General features: G+C 40.3%; 1 pseudogene; it reads left to right on the top strand.

Moving 5' to 3' along the window:
- The window catches only part of LOC148011707 (protein NARROW LEAF 1-like), a 167,455-nt pseudogene extending 143,337 nt beyond the window's left edge, over positions 1-24,118 (top strand).
- Positions 24,119-25,340: the final 1,222 nt, after the last annotated feature.

The following is a 25,340-nucleotide window of genomic DNA, read 5'->3' on the forward strand; positions in this document are numbered from 1 at the left end:
AGGGTATAGGCGTTTCAGTTTTTGGCAATGTGTGCGACTAGGTAAATGTCTTCACCGAGCTAACCCTAGTCAGTTCCTTGGGATATGTTGCATTGAATTAACACTTTTCTAAACGAGTACTCTGCGGTTTTAGGTGTTTAGGTTTTTGCCAATTTAACCTATCTATTCTTGAAGATAATTACGCTATCATTTCTATAACCACATGACTTATTGTCTACGCGTAAGTTGATTTTCAAATCCTAACTTTTCGGTTTAAGATCAAGCATAGGTTAGGCTATAGCCTAATTCCAATTAATCATTATATAACATGCGAACAAGATTCATGCTAAAACATGCAGCCTTTTACTACTTTCATTCCTGAATGAATTTGTCGTATGCACACTTACACACTCTTTCATTGATTTAAGTTTTTAGGCCACTTGCCTCGAGTAAAATCTTCTTCATGTAACCCTAGCAATTTCCTATGGTTTCTAGCAACTTTCTTTAGGAATTATTTCCAAAAAGATGTTTGCAATATGCGGTTTATTTCTTCGGCGTGTACTATCATAATTCTAGTTTGTAAAAATGGACATTAATCAAATTTCAATTTATTGCAATGCATAAAAGTACTTGCTAAAAATGCATATCAATTTTCTGCTCAGTTTATTTTGTTTGTTTTATTGAAAATAATAATGGCCGAACTCTTACATCGTGAGCTAATTCTTTGAAAATTAATCAAAGTATTTAAGACAAGAAAATGCATCCTATCTCCAAAAATCATCCATGCATGATTGAGTTATAACAACATAAAATAAAAATTAGGAAGCAAAAACTGGACTTGTGGTGAGATGTCCACGTGGATGCTAGGAGACGATCCTCCTGTGGTTGCGCCTTGGGCTTTCTAAGGAGCCATCGCGAATGCGGCCTTTCCGTCTTAGATGCACAATTATGACCTTGGTTGTCTCCTTTTGCACACGTAGTTTTCCTTTTTTGACAGCTTGCACCGTCTTTTGAAAACGGTTTCTGTAGAAGGTTTCCTCCTATGAATTTGAGTGGGGAACACACACGGAAAGGGTTTTTAAACCCCGGCCTAAAGTGGCCAAAAGGCTTGATTTCAACGGGGTAACTGGGCTTTTAAACCCCACTTGCGAGGGCAATAAGAAGGCTCACGAAAAGGCCTTTAGATCTCGGGGATGGGGTTTAAAGTCCTTCGAGGGTAAGGCTTATTGAAGCCACGAAAATGGGCTTTTTCATTTGATCCCGGGGGTAGTTTTTAGGATGCCCTAGGTGTGAAAAATGAAGGGGGGGAAAAAAGGCTTCGAAAAAAAGGCACATGAAGGGAGGCTTAGGAAGCCCAACCTTGGAAGCTTCCAAGAAGCTTCTAAAGCTTCTGGAGCTTTCAGAGGTCACGTGGAAGCAGGGGAATGGCAGATCATGTTGACGTGATGACAGGGCAGCTGCGGCGGACTGCAGCGGTAGTTAAAAGGCGGCTGCTGGCGCGTCTCGCTCCCAACGGCAGCAATAGGGCCTTGGCTGCTCCCTTTCTCCTTCACGACCACCTTCTCTCCCTCCTTCACGGCTGCACACAGAGTCTCCACTCTCTCCCTCTATTCGATAGTTTGATGGCATCTTCTCTTGCTCCACGAGAGCCCGTCTCCTCCCTTGGTCAACCCCATACCATTTTTATAGGTGAGAGGCGGGGGATCCTCCCTCCCCCACGCGTCAATACGCATGAGCCTCCCCCCTTCAAGATCCTGCAAGGAACTTAGTGACTCTTACTAAACCCTTCTCTAGCATGACAGCCGACTGGAGGAGAGGGATTTTTAAAAAAAAATGCTACTATCCTAACCTAAGAGGGGATTCGTATGCGGAATGCGTGGTTAGATTCGGGAATATTACAAGATGGGCTATTGTATGCGTGGACGATGACAAATCCTATTTCAAAGTTAAAGAGAGAGAGAGAACCACCACTATTGCAAGTAGAGCATGCCAATTGAGTTTGGTGGAGGCCCTCAAATCATGCTAGCTGCAAAGCAAGAAAGAAAAATCATGATTATTTATAAGAAGATGTTTGATGAGAATTCCAAATGATGCTAATGAATATCTCCTAAATGGTCATGAATTATATGATGTGTATGATCAATGGTGGAATTTGTCTCCTCTTCTTGCACAGTCCAATTTGTGAAGGCTTCTCATCTTCTAGCCATATGAAAAAAGGGAAGAGGAAAAATGAGAGATGGGTAGATTGAATCGAAGGGGGAATGAAGATAAAGTTTTGCAGTGGTTTTTCTTGTACTATAGAGGATAGTGGGGTTTCATCAAGCAAGTTCAAAGGGAAATGGTGGGTCATATCACTAGCAGTCTCTTATTAAAGATCAAAGCCCTCACTCCTAGCTAGGAGAGATTTTCTCAATATTGTGTTTCATAATTGAGGGAGCCCTTTGGCCTATGGGGTTATTTGAGAGAAGGAGGTTTGTATAGCATCTATCATCATCAACAACACCTATAATAGCTTGTTAATACTTTTTGTCACAATCCACATCAAGTTTCCAACATCAAGTTTCCAACCAAAATCAGGTTTTTTCCAACATGCAACAGACATTCCAAAGAGCTATAGGGCTGTGGTTTAAAGTCTGTGTGTATTAGGGGAGACTATTTTATGTCATTTATTGAAGATAGCTAAAACCTTTCACATAGGGATCATTAGTGGTAGCATTACAAAGATGTACATTTACTAGAGCCACAAGGCATTAGATTGCCAGAGAGAATCGATCATCATCAACAACCATTCAATAACCATATGCATGTCCTTTGCAAATTGGTAATCTTTCACTTTGTTATTGCATTTATCTCAAGTAAGTTACTTATGAATATATGTATGCATCACGTCGATTCAAATTAAGACATTTTTAAAATACTACTTTTATACATTTTTTACATACAAAAGGGTATAATATAATGGGGTTATTTACATATTGAATAGAAAAGGGTTATATTTTATTTTTAAAACATTCAAAGATAAGGATATCTATAAATAGGCCTTGAACGCACGCGATGTAGAGGATAAACATATAGTAACTTCCTCGAGGCATTTATACTTGAGAAATATCTGCACTAACCTACTCTATCTTGATGGTTTTCAATTCTAGTGTGACATTGAAAAAAATCTTGGCTTTGTCTGAATAGTTTATCCACATCAGTATTTGAATAGTATATATATTGTATGTACATCATTACCATCACTTTTGAATGCAAACAGAGCATTTGCAAGCAATCATAGCTTTAAGATGTATGTTAGGAAAAGAAAGTTTTTGGTATTGTAGCTTACTCAGTCAAAGTACAAGAAATATGATGCGACCAATTGTGATAGTACAACTTGATGTCATTCTACTACTCTCATCCAAATTTGAAGCTTTTGAAACTTCATGAGCATGGATGCCTCCTTTAGTCCTACATATGCTTCTAACCTTTTTCCAAACCATATTTCTCTTATTTTCTTACCATTTTTCATTATTATTGGTGACATTACTACTTTGTCATGCAACCAAAATGGTAGCCATTAGTAGTTGATGAAGATGCACATATGCTTTTTATGTAAATTTTTGTTTTTGTGAATTATACTTATATATCATGCACATCTAAATGTTTAATTTCTCTTCCTTTGCTTCCACAAAAAATACACTTTCTTGCTCTTTATTGATACTAGATATTCTATATTTAGGGGCTTTTTCTTTCCATGCTATGCCATGGTTGAGGCAAAGAAGATGCTATTTGGCCATTAGAACTTTTATTAGGTTGCTCTCTATAGCTCGGTGTGGTAGTGAAGGCATGCATGTTGAAAATGTATTGCATGATGGACAGGACAATGGTACTGAAATTGAAGGTATACCTACTAAAAATGCACTGTATGATGGGTAGGAACATGGTAGAAAAGGGATGCATGATCGATCATTAACTACCACATCCATTGATGATATGTAGGATACTCGCAGTGAAGGCATGCCTACTAAGAATTTAATGCATGAAGAGCAAGACAATGGTAGATATACTTGTTGAAAATATGTCACATGATGGGAATGCTCCTTATTATACAAAGAGAGAGAGAGAGAGAGGAAGGTGGAGGAAGAGTTGAGTGGTAGTTCAGTTATGCAAAATCAAGTATAAAGAAATGAATTGAATCTCATTGGAATTTTAAAATGTGTGATACATAAGCAACAAACGTCTCTTAAGTAGTTACTTATAGTTTTCTAGTATTGCTACAAGTGTCAAAGAAATACATAGCTCAAATGATGTCCCTAGCAATAGTAAAAGGCATCACTTGAAACCTCAATTCTTGAATCAATCACACAAATTATGTAACGCCTATTGATGGATAAAGAACTTTCGGAGGGGTTCTAGTTGAAAGGTCATATCCATTGGGGATTAGAGAGAGAAGGAAGTAGAGAATAAGAGATAGAAGAGAAGAAAAAGAATAGGCAAGGGATTGAAATCTACCAAAGCCTTTACACAATATAAAGACAAACTTCAATGATTCAAACCACTATGTATTGATAGCACTTGAGATGATAAATAAAATTATTATCTGGGACTACTCAAAGCAATCTCCATGCATTACATCTCTCGAAGCTTTTTGCTAGACCAAAAACGTGCACCAAATCTTTCTTCTCGGCTACTCTAACGGCAAATATGATGGATATGTTGGCTCTAAAAGGGGGGTGAAACCCTAGAGCACCTGGTCAGAATTCTTCTGAAAAAAGGTCTAGCTAGTGTCTTAATTCACGCCCTATATGATATGGGTAGATATTCAAAAACCTAGGTTATCCATTCTATGACAACATAGTAATGCAACAAATGTCTAGCTAGTGTTTTAATTGAGGTCCTATATGATATGCAAGATATGAAGATGGAGCAACATGCCTCTAAGTTCTATGTGTAGTATAGTTATGAGCATGTCAATCCTAGCCTCATCTATCACGGTAGTTGGTGGTTCAATCTCTCCATTCACCACAAGACCTATTGGATCAATCAATTTGAGTAGCATGTAATCTTGTGAAAATGACTACGGCCAAGTGATAGAATTCCGGGCATCTTTGGAAAAATTGTGATGCAACAAGTTTGGTATTGCAAAAACTAAATGCAAATGTAAACAAGATTAAACTTCGAGTTGTTTTGTTAGATGGCGTGCTAAAAACGACTTAATTGTCTTTGGATTTACAAAAGTAGGATTGATGTATATTGTCGATTATTTCAGCCTCCATGACTTGGCGTATTACACAAGGAACTTTAGACACTAAACTAGATAGTAAATAGCCTTATAACTAGTAAATATACATTTTTTTCTAGTTAGTAACTAGGGTTTTTTTAATTGGAACTAGGTTTTTAATTTTACTAGATAGATGCGAAGCTATAACTAGTAAAATAAGTGTCTATATGGTAAAGTAAGGCAAATTTCTATATATCACCTAATATAGCCATGTTTATTGGATAAAATTATGAAGCTATGGATCATAGGATAATATGCATGCATAGTAAATCAAAACAAATTTGTATAGAATATCTAACATAGTCATAGTCATCATAAGTAATATACATCACAATTGATAGGCCTAACCATCAACCATGTAGTCAATCTCAAAAGAGACAATGTCAATACACACTTGTAATGGATATGTTTGTATGCATCCAAAATTTACATGTGCTATAAGATACATTTGTGCATTTTGATAACTTTTAATTCTTACTCACATAGCATAAATAGTTTACACATCCATAAATAAAATATCATTTTTAACAATATAAATATTTCCTTGTCACATTAAAACAAAGAAGAATCGCATTCAATTCAACTCAATGCCATGGCTCTAAATCTTGAAATTCCCCTCAAATCCCCCTGAAGTGTGGGATATACCTAGCATCCATACAGGCACAAATAGTTATCAAAAGTTATTTGAGCCCCTTACAAACAAGGAGCATATCCATCTATTAGCAAAATAGAAACATTTCAAATTGTAATAGCCTTTTCCTTAAATGAAGGACATAGAACCTCTTGAGTATGCGAAAACTTGAAGAGGGGAGCTCTCAATAGATAGTCATGGCACATGGTCTATTAACTCGGATAGTTGTATTCAGTTCATTAAAAAAGCAACATTTCCTACCAGCATGTGGCATATACTTCCACTTTCAAGCATGTAGCATATTCAGGGGTTGAACAAGGAGTAAGAGATGATGGAACACATAGCACTAACATAAAGCAATAGAAGCAAGACAATGGGATAGAGATGGATTATGCTAACATTGTTGTTGCTAGCATAAATATGGAAGAGCTAGAGAAGAAGATGTGGGGTGACAAAAAATGTTTCAATGAGAATTAAAAGAGAGTCACAATAGAATTTGGGGAGCAAGTTCTATGTGCATGAGTGGTATCCTTGTTGCCATGCATTCGGCAAAGCAATGCTAAGTATTCTCTATGCAACATGTACATGTATTTTAAGGGAAGGTCCCCCTTGAGGATGAGTTTGCTAGATTGTTTTGGCTCACCTATGGATCAAAGTGGTGCTCACATTGTTTTGCTTGCCATTAGACTTCTTTTGGGTCTTTCTTTCATCTAAAGCAAAAGGAGATTGGGTTTTGGGTTCACTTCTTTGGCTTAAAGTGAGCCTTAATTACATGCTTCCATGGCATCCTGATTTTATTCTTGAGGAGGTCTTGCAAATTGAATGCCCAATATGGGCTAGTTTTCATGGACTTCCTACTTTGCTAGATGGAGAAGTTATGTGCTAGTAGAAGTGCTAGGTAGAGTGCTCTATGTTCCTACAATAATATCAACTAGTGGAGCAAGTGACCTCTTGTGCTTTGGGATAAGAGGAAGAAGATCCTTGACATGCTCCAGATTTTTGATCCTAATGGGATTGAGTTGTTGGTCGATGTCAAATTCTCCCGCTTCTTGGATACATGCTTCAAATTCAAAGAAGATGGGTGCTTTGCAATGGAATGCCTTGAGATAAGAAGAAGCAAAGGAAAAAATAGTGGAGATAAGGAAGAACTTCAAAAGAAGAAAAAAGGGAAAAACATAGGTTGAGGAGGGTAAATTCAAGGAAACAAACAAGCCTCAAAAGGAGGAACCTAAGGAGAAACCTAATTATCAGTCGTGATCCTAGAGATGCTGAAGTTAAAGCAGGATGGAAACAAATAATTTCAACCACTAAATTCTTTGAAGTCTAATGGAGGTAAGAAATAAAAAATTTCCCTTTAAAAGCTTCTTGCAAATTTTTTGTTGACAAGGCTATTTTTCTATTTTGGATTATGGAGGTTTGAACAAAGATATAATGTTAATTAGTTAGCTCACTATGATCTCTTAGAATGTGAGGTGCCTAGGAAGTCCATCCAAGAAGGATGTGTTTAGTAGGAGAAAGAAATGGAAGCCCCTCTCTTTCAACATCTCCTTTCTAGAAAGGGAAGGATTGAACTTATAGCTAAAGGATTCTTGGAAACAAACCAACAATCCAATGTCTAATCCAACGTAGAACTAGATGAGATCCATTGCTATCCTAACTAAGATTACCAATATGTATGGCAAAGATCAAGATTGACTTCAAAGAGGGTTGCATGTTAGTAGTTAGCAATGCAGTGAGTATATTATTATGACTCTTTCTAAGTGTTCTAGCAATGGGATGTTTTATCAAATTCTCAAAGAAGTGGAGCATTACATGGAGGATTTGCAAAAACTTAGAGGTAACGTTGCCAAATTTTAGTCTAAGGGAAATGGTATCTTATGGGACTAGTTCTTTGACCAATTGATTTTATGAATTGATGAAGCAAAAGAAGCAACAAGAGTTCATCACTATGATAGATGATGGAGGAGGAATCGTGGAATTTATGTAGGGATGTTTCATCCTCTTTGGAATGTATTTGTAAATGGTCTATGCTTAGGTCCATTTGAGGTAAAGATGTTGATGCCAAAGGGTGTCCCATTGTCCCATTACTCTTCGCTACCATAATCACCAACCCTTTGCTTAGGAATTTGGATTTGAAGGTGAAACAAGGAGTAAGGAAGGGGCTTCCTATACCATTAAGAAGACACTTGGTCTCCCAATTATTTGCCAACAATAACTTCCCAATATTGTGCAAGTAGAGAGGCAACTAGTAGATGTATTTGATGAAAGTGTATGAAAGTTTTCTAGAGCTATCTGGGGTTGTGACTAATGTGAGCAAAAGCAAGCTTATTTACCTAAGATTGAATGAGTTAGAAAAGTTGCTAAGGGATCTAGGCTTCCAAGTAGCAAAATTGGAGCTGTAGTTGCTTGATTCTAAAGAATTTGGATGTTTTCAAGATTTTTAGCATCAAAACTTAATTACTAAGCATATGATGGAGGAATTTATTTGATTATCTTGTACATTATGTATGTTGTGAGTCAAGTAACATACAACAGTGACCAAAAATACATGCATAGGAAAGGCCTAATTTTGGCATCATGAATCGAGTGAGATTAACGAAGGTTGAAGATCCATAGCCTAGATTATCATAGAAGACACTAGAAGTGAAGTAGGACTCTTGTTTCACCTTGGAATATGCCTCCTGGCATCAATGATCCTAATGGGATTGAGTTGTTGATTAATGTAGAATTCTCTCTCTTCTTGGTTACATGCTTTATATGCAAAGAACGTGGGTGCTTTGCAAAGGAATGGAGCTAAGAAGCGCCCAAGGAGAAAAGAGTGAAGATGGAGATTTAAAGGTGCCAATGTCAACAACTTGTGCTTAGGCATGCCCTTTATCAAGAGAGCATGCATGTGTTTGGGTTGGGGGCTATATATGCTAGTAAGTTTATAACACTACTTTACGATGTCAAAGAGATCGTGCGAGAGCTGCAGAACACGGGGTTCAAGGTACAGCAAGAAATGAGGCTAACAAGAAGAACTCAAATTTTTGATGTCAAAGGTCATTATATTCCTTGTCAAGTGAGTTACATGAAGTTTATGTTCAGAAAAATTTGAACATATTCAATTTTACGTTCAGATGCTTGAGTTCAGTTTTTCCATTGGCACTTGATAAATTCAGCTCGATAACAATTCCTGTGAACAAATTTTCAGGATTCCATACAAAGTAGGAGTCTAGTAGGCATCAAAAGATGTATGCTCAGTCAAGCACAAATGAGGAACAATCTGATTGTATCTCCAAAGCCAAAGCAGGGTATTAAATTGTCTTCATAAAAAGGTGAGAGTATTCATTTCTGAGAGAATATAGGCAGGCACTTCACTTAATCCACAGACATGTTGCTACTCTGCTAGTCTTTCAAGCCTTGTGCTGTGGCCATGCAGCCATCCACTTCCTGCTTCCCATTATAACAGCATTAACCCCAAGCCTCTCAACCTCAAGATAGATACGCTCTTTCATGTCATGGTCCTTCACTACATGTATTTTATAAGGAATCTTGGCATCTGAAATACGCTTCGCCAGATCTGCTGCTTTGTTTGAAGTAAGTTCATCAAAGTTTTGCTGTGTATCCTCATCATTGGTATCAATAAACTGCTCCATGGCTCCCCAATCAGCCCCATAGAGGACATTAGTGGGTTGGACATGAAGTATAATTACAGAATCATCTGGACGAAGATAGTTGGCAACAGCTCATCTGACAGCAAATGCACTTTCATCACTAAGATCCACGGCAATTGCTACCTTTCGGTTCCCACTTTGAAGACTGGAGAGTGACATATTTACTCTGTGTGAAGCAGAGTATGCAGATCAGGCACTTCCACGCAGCACGCTTGGAGAATCCTGAAAAATTCCACACTAGGAACAGGCGTCCCGCTGCATCGGCGACATCCTCTAGAAGAGAAAACACTCAATCTTCAGAGATTCATCTTCCCCTTGCACAGGTTTGGAGGGGCTCTTTGAAGTAACACTTGCACCCTCCACATACTCCAGCTCTTCATCGCTGCTGTCCTCCTCAGTAGGCTGAGGAATCAAAGAAATCTTTGAATATGCTAGGACTGTAAAATTCTGCCCCACAACAACATTGAAAGACAATACAGCACCAGGTTCAATAACAGCTCCCGACTTGATTGTTGACCCATCACATATTATTGCATGTTTTATTTGTGCATTTTCTTGCACAGTAACGTTGTTCCAGCATTAGTAGAAGTAATCTGTTGCCAAGCACTGATGACTCGATGGGAGTCCTCTGTCATAATAGAGATGAGGAGGCGACGTTCAAGGAAGCTCGTCATCCGCCATAGTCAGATTGAGAGCCATAATGTCCAAGAAGCTGGTCTTTCTTTCGATTTCGTTGATCTCAGGAGGTCTGAAAGCTTCATAGATAGCTTTGATCAACGGATTGTAGAAAAAAAACTTGCTGGTATCAAGGCAACGATTTTGTGTCAATTCTGACATACACGAAGTCTTCTACTCCATTGTAGCCTTGTATCATAATTGCAAGAAGAATATCTGTTCGCACGGAACCCTGAGGCCCACTCTATACATGGTTCCGAGCAGAGCTGTCCTTCCTTTCCTTTTGCAGTTCAGATGCACGGATGTAGAGCTCGCCTCTGACTGCATAAACAAGCTTCTTGATGTTCTCGTTGATGGTGTCATGATCAAGGACCTTCTTGATGATGATGACGACGACGATGAGCGAGATAAGCTCAAGCGTCGTCTATATTTGGGGTGTTGGATCGTCGTCAGCTTATCATATTGCGTTGCTCTGTTTGGAATTCACCAGCGTCTTCTACAAGTTGCTGACTTTGTGCTGCAGCATTCATCTTAAGACGGAGATCCCAAAACCTTCTTCTGCATAGGGGTAAGGTTAGCATAGGCTTCAGGATCAGCCGTGGCATCCTCTTGTTGTTCGCCGTTCCCCTTGATAAGTCTGCTCTGCGTCTTCAACATGCCTCCTCTCGGAAAAGCCCAGCGGCCCAAAATGCAGACTCGCGGTCCCAGGTAGACCCACCACAGACACCAAAAACAGACCGAGAGATCCCAAAAAGCTATCTCATTCAAATTCTTTCCCTCCAATTAGCATTACTCCCCCTTCCTTTTCGTCATTCTGCGTCTGATTATGGTCTACTAGTTGGAGGACAGCAGTCCGCTGCGAGTAAGGAGATCTATACTCCCAACATTGTGCCTTCTAATCATTTTCTGCTCATAAACTTGGTTTCATAATTGCAGGTTCACATCTTTGCTGGCCCTCTTCCCGCCAAGACACAGCATCATCATCCACTTAATCTCGTAATAAGGGCATTCATTTTGGTTCATGTTCTGCATAAAGCTTTCACGGTTTTCGACCCCATACATTCTTGTCAGATAACCAAAAGATCAATTGCTTCTTCTGTTAGCTTGATTCATAACAAGCAATGGATGTATCCATAAGACTTTACAATGTAAAAGCTTTCACATATTACCCTCTGTTCATCTCGTTGCTTCTGACGTAGTGATTTTCCACAACATCTGATGTCTGACATCTCTTTGCAATCAGCATTTCAGTCCTATTGACGGAATTCATCCTCCTCGCAACCTGTTCAGCCACTGTGACGGCCTCTGACAGTTTATATTTGCCTCTGATAGTTTATATACTATCAATCTCTCATGAGGATTTCAGTGAGAAAGGAGCAATGGTGAATGAGCCTGTAAGCAGGCTAGAGGGCAGTGCCTTGGCTGTTATTCAAAGCAGCAGGACAAAGATCCTTTGGCATCAGTTTTTCATATTTTTCTAATACACGCACATCATGCATCCAAACAAAATCATGCGCATGCACTAAGGGAATATATACATTGGATGCGGATTATTAAAATGCATCACACAAACAATGAATCACACGCGGAGATTAACACAAATGCACAACAAAAGAAATGGAGGCGTATACGACTCGGATGCGCAGCAACACGACATCCACCCCCTCTAAACCTGCGCATCCTCCGGATGTGCCAACTATCCAGGATCATTCAACTCCACAAACAGGTCAAGTCCATCTTCTGATTCTAGTAAACCTGTTTCTCCATCAGCTTCATCATCCCAATGAAATTTCTGCCCCTTTCGAAACAGCTGATAGAGAACATCTGCAATATGAGCAAAATGAGGAATCCAAATCATGTAAAATACACAAGCTCCCACATTCCTGATTGTCACTTTGTTCACGGGCTGCATATCCTGAATAAATCTCAAAGTACCATTCTTCTTTGGTACAGTAAACCACCTGTCAGAATAGGGTGCAGAAGAGGGTTCCAAAATCCCCATTTTAATCTTCTCATTCAGCAACTCTATCAGTTTTGGCAAGTGTGCTTTAGGCACAGGTATAGGACGTATATTCCATGGTATATAAGGAACAGTGAAGATGACCATAGGTGCAACCAATTCGGGACTAATGCAGCCAATTTCATGTGGAAAGAAAGCAAATGCCTTACCATGACGTCCAAGCATCTCTCTAAAACATTCTTTTTCCACTGGAAGCAAAAAATCATCATTTCCAATCTTCAATTCTGCAAGAGTTTCAGTTATAAACTTATGTCCAATATTTGCAGGATCCCTCAACATAGGCTGCTTCATAGCTTTTTCAATCTGTTCATCACTGTCAGAAGGAAGCGGGCCTGCAACCGGCTTAACCTTCTTATCAACTGTTTTATATTTTGTGTCAACCTTGGCATCATTCAAGCACTCTTTCCTTTGCTGCAATTTCTGCAAATTTTCAGCATCTTTCAACTCTGTTGGCTGAAAAATTTCAGCCTTTAGCTCTATAGACTGCATGGGTGCAGCCTGAAACTCTGTATGCAGAAATTTTTCTGCATTCAACTCTGTTGGTTGAATGAATTCAGCCCTCGGCTCAATGGACTGCATAGACGCATCCTGAAACTCTGTATGCAGAAATTTTTCTGCATTCAACTCTGTTGGCTGAATGGATTCAGCCCTTTGCAATTCTATTAGCTGATCAAGATCAGCCATAAATTCAGTTTGCTAGGTTTTCTCAGCCTCTAACTCTGTTTGCAGCATAAAACCATAAATTTCCTGAAACATATCCAAGGTTTGCACAGGTATGATCTTTGAACCCTTGCATACATCAGTTTTCAGCATTGCTCTCATCTCAAACAATGTATCTGCATAAGACATCCCTTCATACAATCCATCTACATGCTCTTCTGCTTGCAAAATACCTGCATTCTTCAACTCTTTCTCCTTACGACCAATGTACTGCCTGGCAGCTCTAGGCAAATCGGAAATTTTCTGATAACTTACTGAACTATCTGAAGTAAACCCAACAAAGTTATTGGAGAAAGACTGGCTGCCAGGAGGCGAGATCTCCTCTTTTCTCCGCTCCGTACCACTGGCGTCTCGCAAGACAGCGGTACCTAATGAAAATCCAACTCCTTCGCAGGTAGTGGTGCCTCACGCAAGGAGTCCCTGTTTCTCGGATGATTTACCCCAACAGTCATAAACTGAACAGCTCGCATACCATATTTACTGCGTATCCGCGCATAAGCTGATCCGTCATCCATCACTTTTGTTTCCATTCTTGCTTCTGTAATGAAAGGCTGTCCAAGAATAATCGGATAAGAGCATGAATCCTGAACAAAGCAATGATAATCCTCTTCAACATTACCAATAGAAATTCTGATACTCGGACAAGCAGCATACATATCACCAGAAGTATTATTGGCGGCTCTCATGCGCCAGCCATGCTCTGCATCCATAGGCCACTTGCCACTCTCATAAACACCTCGAGCAATAAGATTAATCTCAGAACCATGATCAACTAAAGCAATCAAGGGAATTTGTTTCTCTCCAATCCTTACCACTGTCTCAGTGGTTGCTCTAGCCCAATGACTTCGTGAAAAATGGCTGCGAGGAATGAGAATAGGGGTCTCATCATCTTCATACTGCATAGGCTGCACTATTTTCTCCGATTGCGGATTAACAGAAGCATTCTCAACCATCACTGCATCATCATGCTCTTTCCCAAGAGCTCCATGCCACAATCCCTGTAAAGCAGGTCCTTCCATCGCATGTCGTTTCCTCCGCAAAAGATCCTGCATCTGTTCCTGTATTTCTCTTCTAGCAATCCCAAGAGCCTCTCCAACAGTAAAAGTGACTTCACTATTCAAAATTCTTTCATGAAAAATCTTACTCATATCCGTTTGCATATCAAGGTCTGACAAGAGCTTGAATCCTGGCTCTTTTCTTGGTTGCCTCTTTTCCTTCTGCTTGTCTTCCATTGGTTGATCGGAACCTGTTTGAGTTGGAGAATTTGACATAGGTGGAGCTGTAACAGGTGGTGAAACAAAGTCACCCCCTCTAGTCTTTTTGGAGGAACTAGGACCCTCCTCATCTCTTCTTCTCTTTTCTTCAACCATGGCATCTAAACCCTGCGTTTTAGCAATATAAGCAAAAATAGAATACCTGTCAACAGGAGAATCCCATCCTGTTTCTCCTCGGATGCTAGAGCCCACACAAGTCATAGTAGAAGTTTGAACTTTCCCTCTTCTCGCTATCTCCAAGGCAGAAGACCATAAAGCAGAGTCTCCATCAGATTTCTGCTCAAGCTGGACTCCAAAAGCTGAAGCATCTCCTCTAACACTCACATAAGCTGATCGCGCAGCCATATCATCAACAAGCTTCTTCATACCTCCCTTACCAAAGTTCGTGTCAAGAGGAGCGCCAGTCTCTGTCAGCCATATCTTCCCATCTTGTCCCCAGAACACTACATTCTTCTTACGTGCTTCCTGAAAAGCATCACAATCTCTGCAGTGTTGGTGTTCTGTACTATCACACCAAATACATCGTCGCCCTTTCCTTTGACCAGCTGGAAAAGTAGTCACTGGAGCAGGTGCTACAGCAGGTACATACATAATTTGCTCCTTTAACTTACCAACTTCAGCTTTGACTGCTTCAATCGTCAAATCCGCCAAGCCTTTAATAACATCATCTACAGATAAGGGCACTGGAGCAGCAGGAACTGGTGGATTCACAACAGGAGGAGTAGGCTTAGGCAAAGAAGCCGCAGCAGGGGTAGAAGAAGAAGTCTCCAAAGATTTTTCAGGAACTGATCCTGTATTTTGATGCAATCTGACTCTCCTGCGCTGCTTCTTAACAAGAGCATTCACAGCATCAATGACATGTCTCCACTCAGTCTTTAAACCTGAATCAGTAGCTTGATCTTCCAAAAGATCATCCAACTTTTCCTGTAAATCAGCATCTGCAGCTTGCAAAAATAACTCCACTTTCTGCATCTCCAAAGCTTGCTGTTCAGTCCCATCCAACTGATCATAACGGCTTTCAAACTCTCGCAGAAGAGCGGTAACAGAAAGTCCCTTATTAGGCATAGAAACCCATGCTAAAAAATTCCTGCGATTCATAAGACCTGTATCCTCCAGGAAATATTCATCTTTTAATGCCTTTTTAAATTCAGCCCAACCTGCATGTGCCTCTTGAATTTCTGCAATTCGACCTTCAAGAGCGCGCACCACGATCCGCAAGAAGTAGCGGCTCCAAACATCTTGAGAAACCCCAAAAAACTTCATCTTTTCTTCATACAAATGCAGGTAAGTTGACACTTGCTGGCCATTAAACTGCTTCATCTCCTGTTGGACAGCTTTCAAAGCATCCATAGCATCACTGTCACGTTTTGCATGAACTTGCTGCTACATATACATGGTAAATGACTGAAACAGGTTCTTCATGACATTATCATCTGTCATCTCTTCTTGCGAGTCTCCCATCTTGCTGATGACGCAGCACTTTCACGTCGGGTTCACCAGAAATGTCAAAGAGATCGTGCGAGAGCTGCAGAACACGGGGTTCAAGGTACAGCAAGAAATGAGGCTAACAAGAAGAACTCAAATTTTTGATGTCAAAGGTCATTATATTCCTTGTCAAGTGAGTTACATGAAGTTTATGTTCAGAAAAATTTGAACATATTCAATTTTACGTTCAGATGCTTGAGTTCAGTTTTTCCATTGGCACTTGATAAATTCAGCTGGATAACAATTCCTGTGAACAAATTTTCAGGATTCCATACAAAGTAGGAGTCTAGTAGGCATCAAAAGATATATGCTCAGTTAAGCACAAATGAGGAACAATCTGATTGTATCTCCAAAGCCAAAGCAGGGTATTAAATTGTCTTCATAAAAAGGTGAGAGTATTCATTTCTGAGAGAATATAGGTAGGCACTTCACTTAATCCACAGACATGTTGCTACTCTGCTGGTCTTTCAAGCCTTGTGCTGTGGCCATGCAGCCATCCACTCCCTGCTTCCCATTATAACAGCATTAACCCCAAGCCTCTCAACCTCAAGACAGATACGCTCTTTCATGTCATGGTCCTTCACTACATGTATTTTATAAGGAATCTTGGCATCTGAAATAGGCTTCGCCAGATCTGCTGCTTTGTTTGAAGTAAGTTCATCAAAGTTTTGCTGTGTATCCTCATCACTGGTATCAATAAACTGCTCCATGGCTCCCCAATCAGCCCCATAGCGGACATTAGTGGGTTGGACATGAAGTATAATTACAGAATCATCTGGACGAAGATAGTTGGCGACAGCTCATCTGACAGCAAATGCACTTTCATCACTAAGATCCACGGCAATTGCTACCTTTCGGTTCCCACTTTGAAGACTGGAGAGTGACATATTTACTCTGTGTGAAGCAGAGTATGCAGATCAGGCACTTCCACGCAGCACGCTTGGAGAATCCTGAAAAATTCCACACTAGGAACAGGCGTCCCGCTGCATCGGCGACATCCTCTAGAAGAGAAAACACTCAATCTTCAGAGATTCATCTTCCCCTTGCACAGGTTTGGAGGGGCTCTTTGAAGTAACACTTGCACCCTCCACATACTCCAGCTCTTCATCGCTGCTGTCCTCCTCAGTAGGCTGAGGAATCAAAGAAATCTTTGAATATGCTGGGACTGTAAAATTCTGCCCCACAACAACATTGAAAGACAATACAGCACCAGGTTCAATAACAGCTCCCGACTTGATTGTTGACCCATCACATATTATTGCATGTTTTATTTGTGCATTTTCTTGCACAGTAACGTTGTTCCAGCATTAGTAGAAGTAATCTGTTGCCAAGCACTGATGACTCGATGGGAGTCCTCTGTCATAATAGAGATGAGGAGGCGACGTTCAAGGAAGCTCGTCGTCCGCCATAGTCAGATTGAGAGCCATAATGTCCAAGAAGCTGGTCTTTCTTTCGATTTCGTTGATCTCAGGAGGTCTGAAAGCTTCACAGATAGCTTTGATCAACGGATTGCAGAAAAAAAACTTGCTGGTATCAAGGCAACGATTTTGTGTCAATTCTGACATACACGAAGTCTTCTACTCCATTGTAGCCTTGTATCATAATTGCAAGAAGAATATCTGTTCGCACGGAACCCTGAGGCCCACTCTATACATGGTTCTGAGCAGAGCTGTCCTTCCTTTCCTTTTGCAGTTCAGATGCACGGATGTAGAGCTCGCCTCTGACTGCATAAACAAGCTTCTTGATGTTCTCGTTGATGGTGTCATGATCAAGGACCTTCTTGATGATGATGACGACGACGATGAGCGAGATAAGCTCAAGCGTCGTCTATATTTGGGGTGTTGGATCGTCGTCAGCTTATCATATTCCATTGCTCTGTTTGGAATTCACCAGCGTCTTCTACAAGTTGCTGACTTTGTGCTGCAGCATTCATCTTAAGACGGAGATCCCAAAACCTTCTTCTGCATAGGGGTAAGGTTAGCATAGGCTTCAGGATCAGCCGTGGCATCCTCTTGTTGTTCGCCGTTCCCCTTGATAAGTCTGCTCTGCGTCTTCAACATGCCTCCTCTCGGAAAAGCCCAGCGGCCCAAAATGCAGACTCGTGGTCCCAGGTAGACCCACCACAGACACCAAAAACAGACCGAGAGATCCCAAAAAGCTATCTCATTCAAATTCTTTCCCTCCAATTAGCATTACTCCCCCTTCCTTTTCGTCATTCTGCGTCTAATTATGGTCTACTAGTTGGAGGACAGCAGTCCGCTGCATGTAAGGAGATCTATACTCCCAACATTGTGCCTTCTAATCATTTTCTGCTCGTAAACTTGGTTTCATAATTGCAGGTTCACATCTTTGCTGGCCCTCTTCCCGCCAAGACATAGCATCATCATCCACTTAATCTCGTAATAAGGGCATTCATTTTGGTTCATGTTCTGCATAAAGCTTTCACGGTTTTCGACCCCATACATTCTTGTCAGATAACCAAAAGATCAATTGCTTCTTCTGTTAGCTTGATTCATAACAAGCAATGGATGTATCCATAAGACTTTACAATGTAAAAGCTTTCACATATTACCCTCTGTTCATCTCGTTGCTTCTGACGTAGTGATTTTCCACAACATCTGATGTCTGACATCTCTTTGCAATCAGCATTTCAGTCCTATTGACGGAATTCATCCTCCTCGCAACCTGTTCAGCCACTGTGACGGCCTCTGACAGTTTATATTTGCCTCTGATAGTATATACTATCAATCTCTCATGAGGATTTCAGTGAGAAAGGAGCAATGGTGAATGAGCCTGTAAGCAGGCTAGAGGGCAGTGCCTTGGCTGTTATTCAAAGCAGCAGGACAAAGATCCTTTGGCATCAGTTTTTCATATTTTTCTAATACACGCACATCATGCATCCAAACAAAATCATGCGCATGCACTAAGGGAATATATACATTGGATGCGGATTATTAAAATGCATCACACAAACAATGAATCACACGCGGAGATTAACACAAATGCACAACAAAAGAAATGGAGGCGTATACGACTCGGATGCGCGGCAACACGGCAACGATTCTTCATATCTATCATAGGCCAAGTAACATGCATGTGTTTGGGTTGGGGACTTAATTACTGAGCATATGATGGAGGAATTCATTTGATTATCTTGTACATTATGTATGATGTGATCCAAGTGACATGCAACAGTGACCAAAAATACATGCACAGGAAAGGCCTAATTTTGGCATCATGAATCCAATGAGATTAATGAAGATTGAAGATCCATAGCCTAGATTATCGTATAAGACACTAGAAGTGTAGTAGGACTCTTGTTTCCCACATTATAACTAGGGCAATGGCCAACAATTAGAGAGGGATGGTCAATGCCAACTTGAGTTGATCCAGACCACCTATAGGTGGATACACCTGAATTTGTGTGTTATCTTAAAGATAACAACTAAAGAAATTTAATGATGCCCTTTATGTAGTGATTAATGCTTGCAAATCTAAAGCCTAACATGCAATTATCTATATCTTTTTCTATCAAAATAGCTTGAAGAAATTCTAGTAAATGACTAAAGCATGAGTACAATTCTAGATCACTAGGAGGGGACTTAGCCTCATTGCATAAATTCATGTAATGCATTGTACTTCACCACATTGTCCTCTGAACATAGTCCCTTGGCATAGTCCTTTGAGCTTGGTTCATGCATGCTATCTAGTACACTCCTCAACCTATCCTCTTGAAAAGCTTGGTATAAGTAGGTTGTGTGCTAATCCTCTTGAGAAGCTTGGTACAAGTAAGTTGTTTTGGGTTTCAATAGGCATTCATCTTAAGTAGTAGCTATGCCCTAGACTCTCATGTCAAGAAGCATATTAGACTCAAATTGGGAGTGTATTCCTCATGCATCTGTAACATACTTTGCTTGATGGGAAATCCGGAGCACCTTGATATTAAGACTCAAAGAAGATATATTCAAGAAATATAAGACTTGAAAAGGAAGTCAAATGGTACAAAGGATCAAAACAATAAATTCAAAATACCTTATTCTCTATTTTCTTTATTTTAAATGCTAAGGAAAAATCATCATTAGGAGCATTAGGTAGGCCTAAAAAAAGATGATAGAGAATTCCAAAGCCATGAAGAAGAAAAGTATGAGAAGATGGTTTGAAATTTTAAACTCATACGAAGAGGAATTCAAGGGGAAGTCATAGCTAGAGGTAAAAAGGTGATTCAAGCTAAGCACAAGAAACATTTGGAATTCAGGAAGAATGTTGTGTTCCTCAAGCAGCTATAGATGGAGTGGAGATCCATCTTCCCTAGGGAACATTGGAAGATATTATGGCAGAAATGCACTAGAAAAGTGTGGTTTAGTACTCCATGAACAAATTGAACACCCCTCTATGTAAGGTGTATATGCAGAAGCTAAACATGAAGGAGAGGCTCAATAAGTTTATAAAAATCCATGCGTGGTGTGTCATATGCCATCAATCTTGGGAGTCAATTCTCCATGTTCTCTGGCATTGCCTTGCAAGCAGGCTTTGTCTAAAAGAACGTGACAGGGTGGATTACAATCATAGGCCTTAATGTAGAGGTTATGATGAAGATGGCATTGTTTGGGGACAAAGGTGTACTGGATGAAGACATATTAAACCTACGGAATGTCATCAGGGCATTAACATTAGCACCATTTGGGCCAATAAGAATGCTCAAATATGATCTACTATCTAGATAGAATCTAAAAGAAGTGCTTACAACATGTAGAAAGATGAGGAGGAGAGAGCATGTCTTCAAAGTGGGGGTACAAGCTCCTTAGAAAGACAAATTTTTGAGGCCTGTGGGAAGGCTTTTTGGAGCCCAATAGCATATTTTTCCATGGACCTCAAAATACTTTGTGATCAAACCTTCACATTAAAAGAAGGAAAGAGAGAATAGAGTTGCCTTTTGATTTTCGCAATAGCGCGGGTACTCATTCAGACTGTGCATAATCGAGGGCTTACAATGGGGCAGGGGCTTTGCTACTACATGCGACAATGCACATGAAGTAGATGAAGACCATGTTCGCGTCCATCAACCTTGTGATAGGTCCAGCGTTGACTGTCGTTTGAATACTGTGGGGTAGTTTCTTGGCATGAAGAGGGCTCATCATGGTAGACACACGAGAAGATTGAGAGCTAGAAGATATACAGTCCACCGGATGCTTATCTTGCTTAATTCAGCACATCGAATGCCCTATCTCTTATTAGATATCAGACCTTATTAGCCAGAAGATATACAGGTATATTTTGAGCATGTACGATGGCTTTTGATAGTCTTTATGTTTTGTAACTTTTAAGATTGAATGCTTGAATATAGGATAGGGATCAATTTAATGGTAACTCGCATGGTTTTACTAGCTTCAATGGGCATTGAGGGCTTCCAACTATTGAATCATTTAACAAGCACAACATCAATGCTGAAGTAGCCTTTGAAGATCTCAAAGAATATTTATTCCGCAGCAAGTTGGACCACTGAGACCTTGCAATTGACACTAAATGAAAAAGTAGTGAAATCAAGAAAGCATGTGCCTATTAAATGCAGGAGAAAGCCCATGTGACAGTAGCGATGTCTCAAAATGGTAAGATATGAGGTTAGGATCCATGATGTTGGCTTAGAGGAATGGCCTATTATTCAGGATGAATGAAAGATGCAGGCAAAATTAATGCATACTCACAGTGATGGAGTGTGTCAAGGAGACATTGATATTCACAAGTAGGTTGGAACCTACTTATGGTAGAGAACTCTTTAATCTACATTTAGGACTTGGGTTTTGTGTATGATTTTATCTGAGCAAGTACTATCTCCCAGTTACGTGTTTTATTACTCAATATCAGATTCTCTAAGAATCTTCAAAAGCAGGGATTCTTTTCTTTGGGCTCTAGGAGAACCATCCAATGCTAGCCTTTGCAAAGAGGAGAGAGCAGTAGGAAGGATCAAGACAGATCTTTTAACTTATCCTCCTCCATTCTTTCACATAGCCAAGAGGACTGCAGTAGAGTTCTCCTTCCCTTTGGTGGACCCAAATGTTAACAGTTTTACCAGCAAAGGTATGGACCTAGTCTTCCTTATAGCCATCAGGCCCTCTGCACATGGTGCTAATATGGCCAACATTGCCAGGGCATCATCAGTTAAGCCTGCATTGCCATCAGTTAAGACTGACAAGCTTGCCCCATTTGCTTGTAAATTTTTGAATTTGCCTGCAACAATGGAGGGAAGACAATGGCCTTCTTAGCAAACACATAGGGGTGTAACAAAAGGCCAAGACAACCCAAAGTGATCTTCTGGCATTTACTTCTCTTCTTATTCATTGTTTAAGAACATACACTCATGCTAAATACAGCCCATGGAACCTCATTCAAAAGATCACAATCACACCCAAAAGAGCTTGAATGACAACCCCATTCCCTGCAAGCTTGAAACATATTGTGACATCAGCAGTTTCTGAGCAGTTGCTCTGCCTCCAGACATCTCAAGGGAAAAGGCTTTCTCACTAACTATCGAGAATAATCATGATCTTCTTCATGCTCATGCTGCAAGTCGGACTATTGTGCAAGCCCCTGACATCGCTTCTAATACGTTTCTCTCTCTGGTGAATTTCACAGGTTGCAGGTTAGGAGACATTTGGTACACTTGGAGCCATAGTACAGAGTAGGACAGGGACTCGTCAGGTTGGGTTTCTGACAAATCGACATGTTGCGGTTGATTTGGACTACCCCAACCAGAAGATGTTCCATCCACTGCCTCCAAATGTTGGACCTAGTGTTTATTTGGGTGCAGTGGAAAGGGCAATGCCTTTTATTACAGATGAGCGGTGGTATGGCATTTTTACAAGTGTGAATCTAGGTCTCCCTCTTTGCTACTTGTTTTTGAGTTGTCTGCTGTTAAGGCATTCTATATTGTCCATCTTATAAACTTCTCAGTGAGTTGAAAGAAGAATTCTGGTTTTCGTTTCTTGATATGACAATATTGATACTTGATGATGTTTGATCATGGGGCAGAGACATTTGTGCGAGCTGATGGTGCTTTCATTCCATTCGGGGACAATTTTGATGTCTCCAAAGTCACAAATACTATCAAAGGGGTAGGTGAGATGGGAGATGTTATAACTATTGACTTGCAAGCAAACATCAACAGCATCTTAGGGAGGAGGGTAATAAAATATGGCAGAAGCTCAAGGCTAACAGAAGGAAGCATCATGGCATATGCCTTTGAGTACAATGACGAGAAGGGCAATTGCTTTTTGATTGATTTCCTGATTGTGGGCGAGAACCAGCAGGCATTTGACATGCAAGGAGACAGTGGCAGCCTGGTAGTGATGCTTGAGGAAGGCAAGAAAAAGCCTAGCCCTGTGGGAATAACATGGGGAGGCACAACGAATCGTGGATGCCTGAAACTTCAGAATGGAGATGCAGTTGTGAATTGGACAAGTGCAGTGGATCTTGGGCGCCTCCTCAACTGTCTTCAACTTGATTTAATAACTAGCGATGCTGCTTTGGAAGGTAATTTCAGGAGCTTAGGCCATAGTTTGTCACTGTGCTCTGTTGTTTGTATCTCTACACATTGAGAAGATTTAGACAAATTCCCACTATAATTCCCATTGGAATTACGACGACATCATGAGCTTTATGAGGGAGGGACCTCATACCTAGCTAGGTGCTAGGTGCGGTTGAGGGTAGGGGGACTGGTGGCCTGGGGTAGTTCATGATGTTGAGCACTATATGGAAAAACAAGAGAGAGCAGCCCCTTTCCCCACATGGGAACATGTCAAAAACTTCTTAACATGCTAGTATTCTATATTGCTGCACCATTTTTTGATAATCGGTGTAGCTCGAAGTCCTCGAGAATATGAAATAGAAACATGTGCATGGTTTTCAGTTTAACAAAATAAGGAGAATTTCAGTGATTCAGGATTTCAAAGGTGTGCTGAAGCTAAGGAGTTGTTAATGTTAGAAGTTAGTGTTTATGCATCTCCTCTCTTGAAGATAATTGTCCCTTTGAATTACTGGGTCTTAGAGGCATTTGAGAAGAAGCGAAGGCTGTCAATAGGAATTCCGAGTGCAGGAGAATCAAGCTCACGGTTCTTTGGCACCATGCAATTTGCAGATTCCAATCAGCATGCCTTTGAAAGTTCGAAGGTGAAGTCACAAGGTCAAAATTATCACCACCCCACCTCAAGTGAACCGGGGTACCCTGAGGTGCATGCAGGTGGAGGTGGAGTGGGGTTGAGACATGATTCGAATCATGCCAATCCTTCCTGCATTGACTTCACAAAGAGTTTCGACTCAAGAACACGTTATGATGACAAGAGTACAGATGTTAATGGCGAGGAGCTATCTAGTTGTGGGCTGGATCTTTATGGCAAGGATGCAAAAAGAAGATGGCTCTAATCCTTACAAGTGAGGTCATTCCTTTACACAGAGTTAAATCTTGTCATTTGAATGAATATGTACTTGGAATGGGCAGAGATTAATGATGCATTTGCTTACCTTTCCAATTCAACGTCTTAACTTTGCAAGAATCTAGTGTAGCTCCTGAAGCGGTTTTACTCTGCGCCTTAGCAATATTCTCTTCACTAACTTGTGCAATATAATTGTTGGTGCAGATGGTGGAGCTTCTGGTCCAAATGGATTGTGCCGATTGTGAGAGAAGTGTGAGAAAGGCCCTGGTTAACCTCAAAGGTACAGGCAGTTTGTTCACTTTAATATGTTATGTTGCATGTGAATGTAAAGATATTTAAGGTGTTAATGAAGACCGTGACTTATGACACTCGTTAATCAACTGATTTGATTTGGAGATAACCAAGATTAGGTAACCAACTGATGAGATTAGGGACGTTTATGTTGAATGGATTAGCCCAAACATTTCTGAATCCTCAAGTAGTTATTGCCTATCAATAGAGTTGTTTGAGGTGTGTTAAATCGAATGGGCCAGAGCTTCAGGATGGGTACAATATAGTTTGCCTCTCCCATGTAGGTTAGCAGAATCATACAATGTTGCCCTTGCTATACTTCATGTTATTTGTACATGTCTTATCACTATTAGGATGTTGCTAATAGGCTGATTTTTCTACATGTAGGGAAATGTGATTGCTCGTGGGATTATTGAATGGTGTGATGGAGTGCCTCACATAAGGAATTCTACAGTTGGCAAATGAAACTTGATTCTTCTCAAGCTAGAAAGAAGACATCTCTGAAAGAGTTGACTAGTTTTTTTTACCATTGTAGTTCAAGGTACAATGCTGCACTTGTTGCACATTAGCAAGGAATGGATCCCTTTTAAAGACTTTAAATTAGGCTTATTGGCCACTTGTTGCTTAAAGGCTTTACAAATAGCATCTCAATAATATCAGATGCTCTTTAAATCATGAGAGAAAGTGTAACTCTACCAAGACCACAACAAAGACATTTTTTTTTGTATTTTAGATGACTCATGGAGCTAGATATAGAAATAATAAAAAGCTTGAAGGAGCTTGAAGGAGACTGATGATGAAGAACTGAAACAACAAAACACAGATCATGAAGTGATGTAATTTGTAGATGAAGCAAGGCAGATTTGAAATGCAGTAATTGAGATGCTACATGGCAGTCCACAATAAGTGGTCAGTAGGCC

Source organism: Lygodium microphyllum, chromosome 28 (assembly GCF_053477565.2).
Source record: "Lygodium microphyllum isolate KBCC chromosome 28, Lygodium_microphyllum_v1.1.10, whole genome shotgun sequence".
Lineage (NCBI taxonomy): Eukaryota > Viridiplantae > Streptophyta > Polypodiopsida > Schizaeales > Lygodiaceae > Lygodium > Lygodium microphyllum.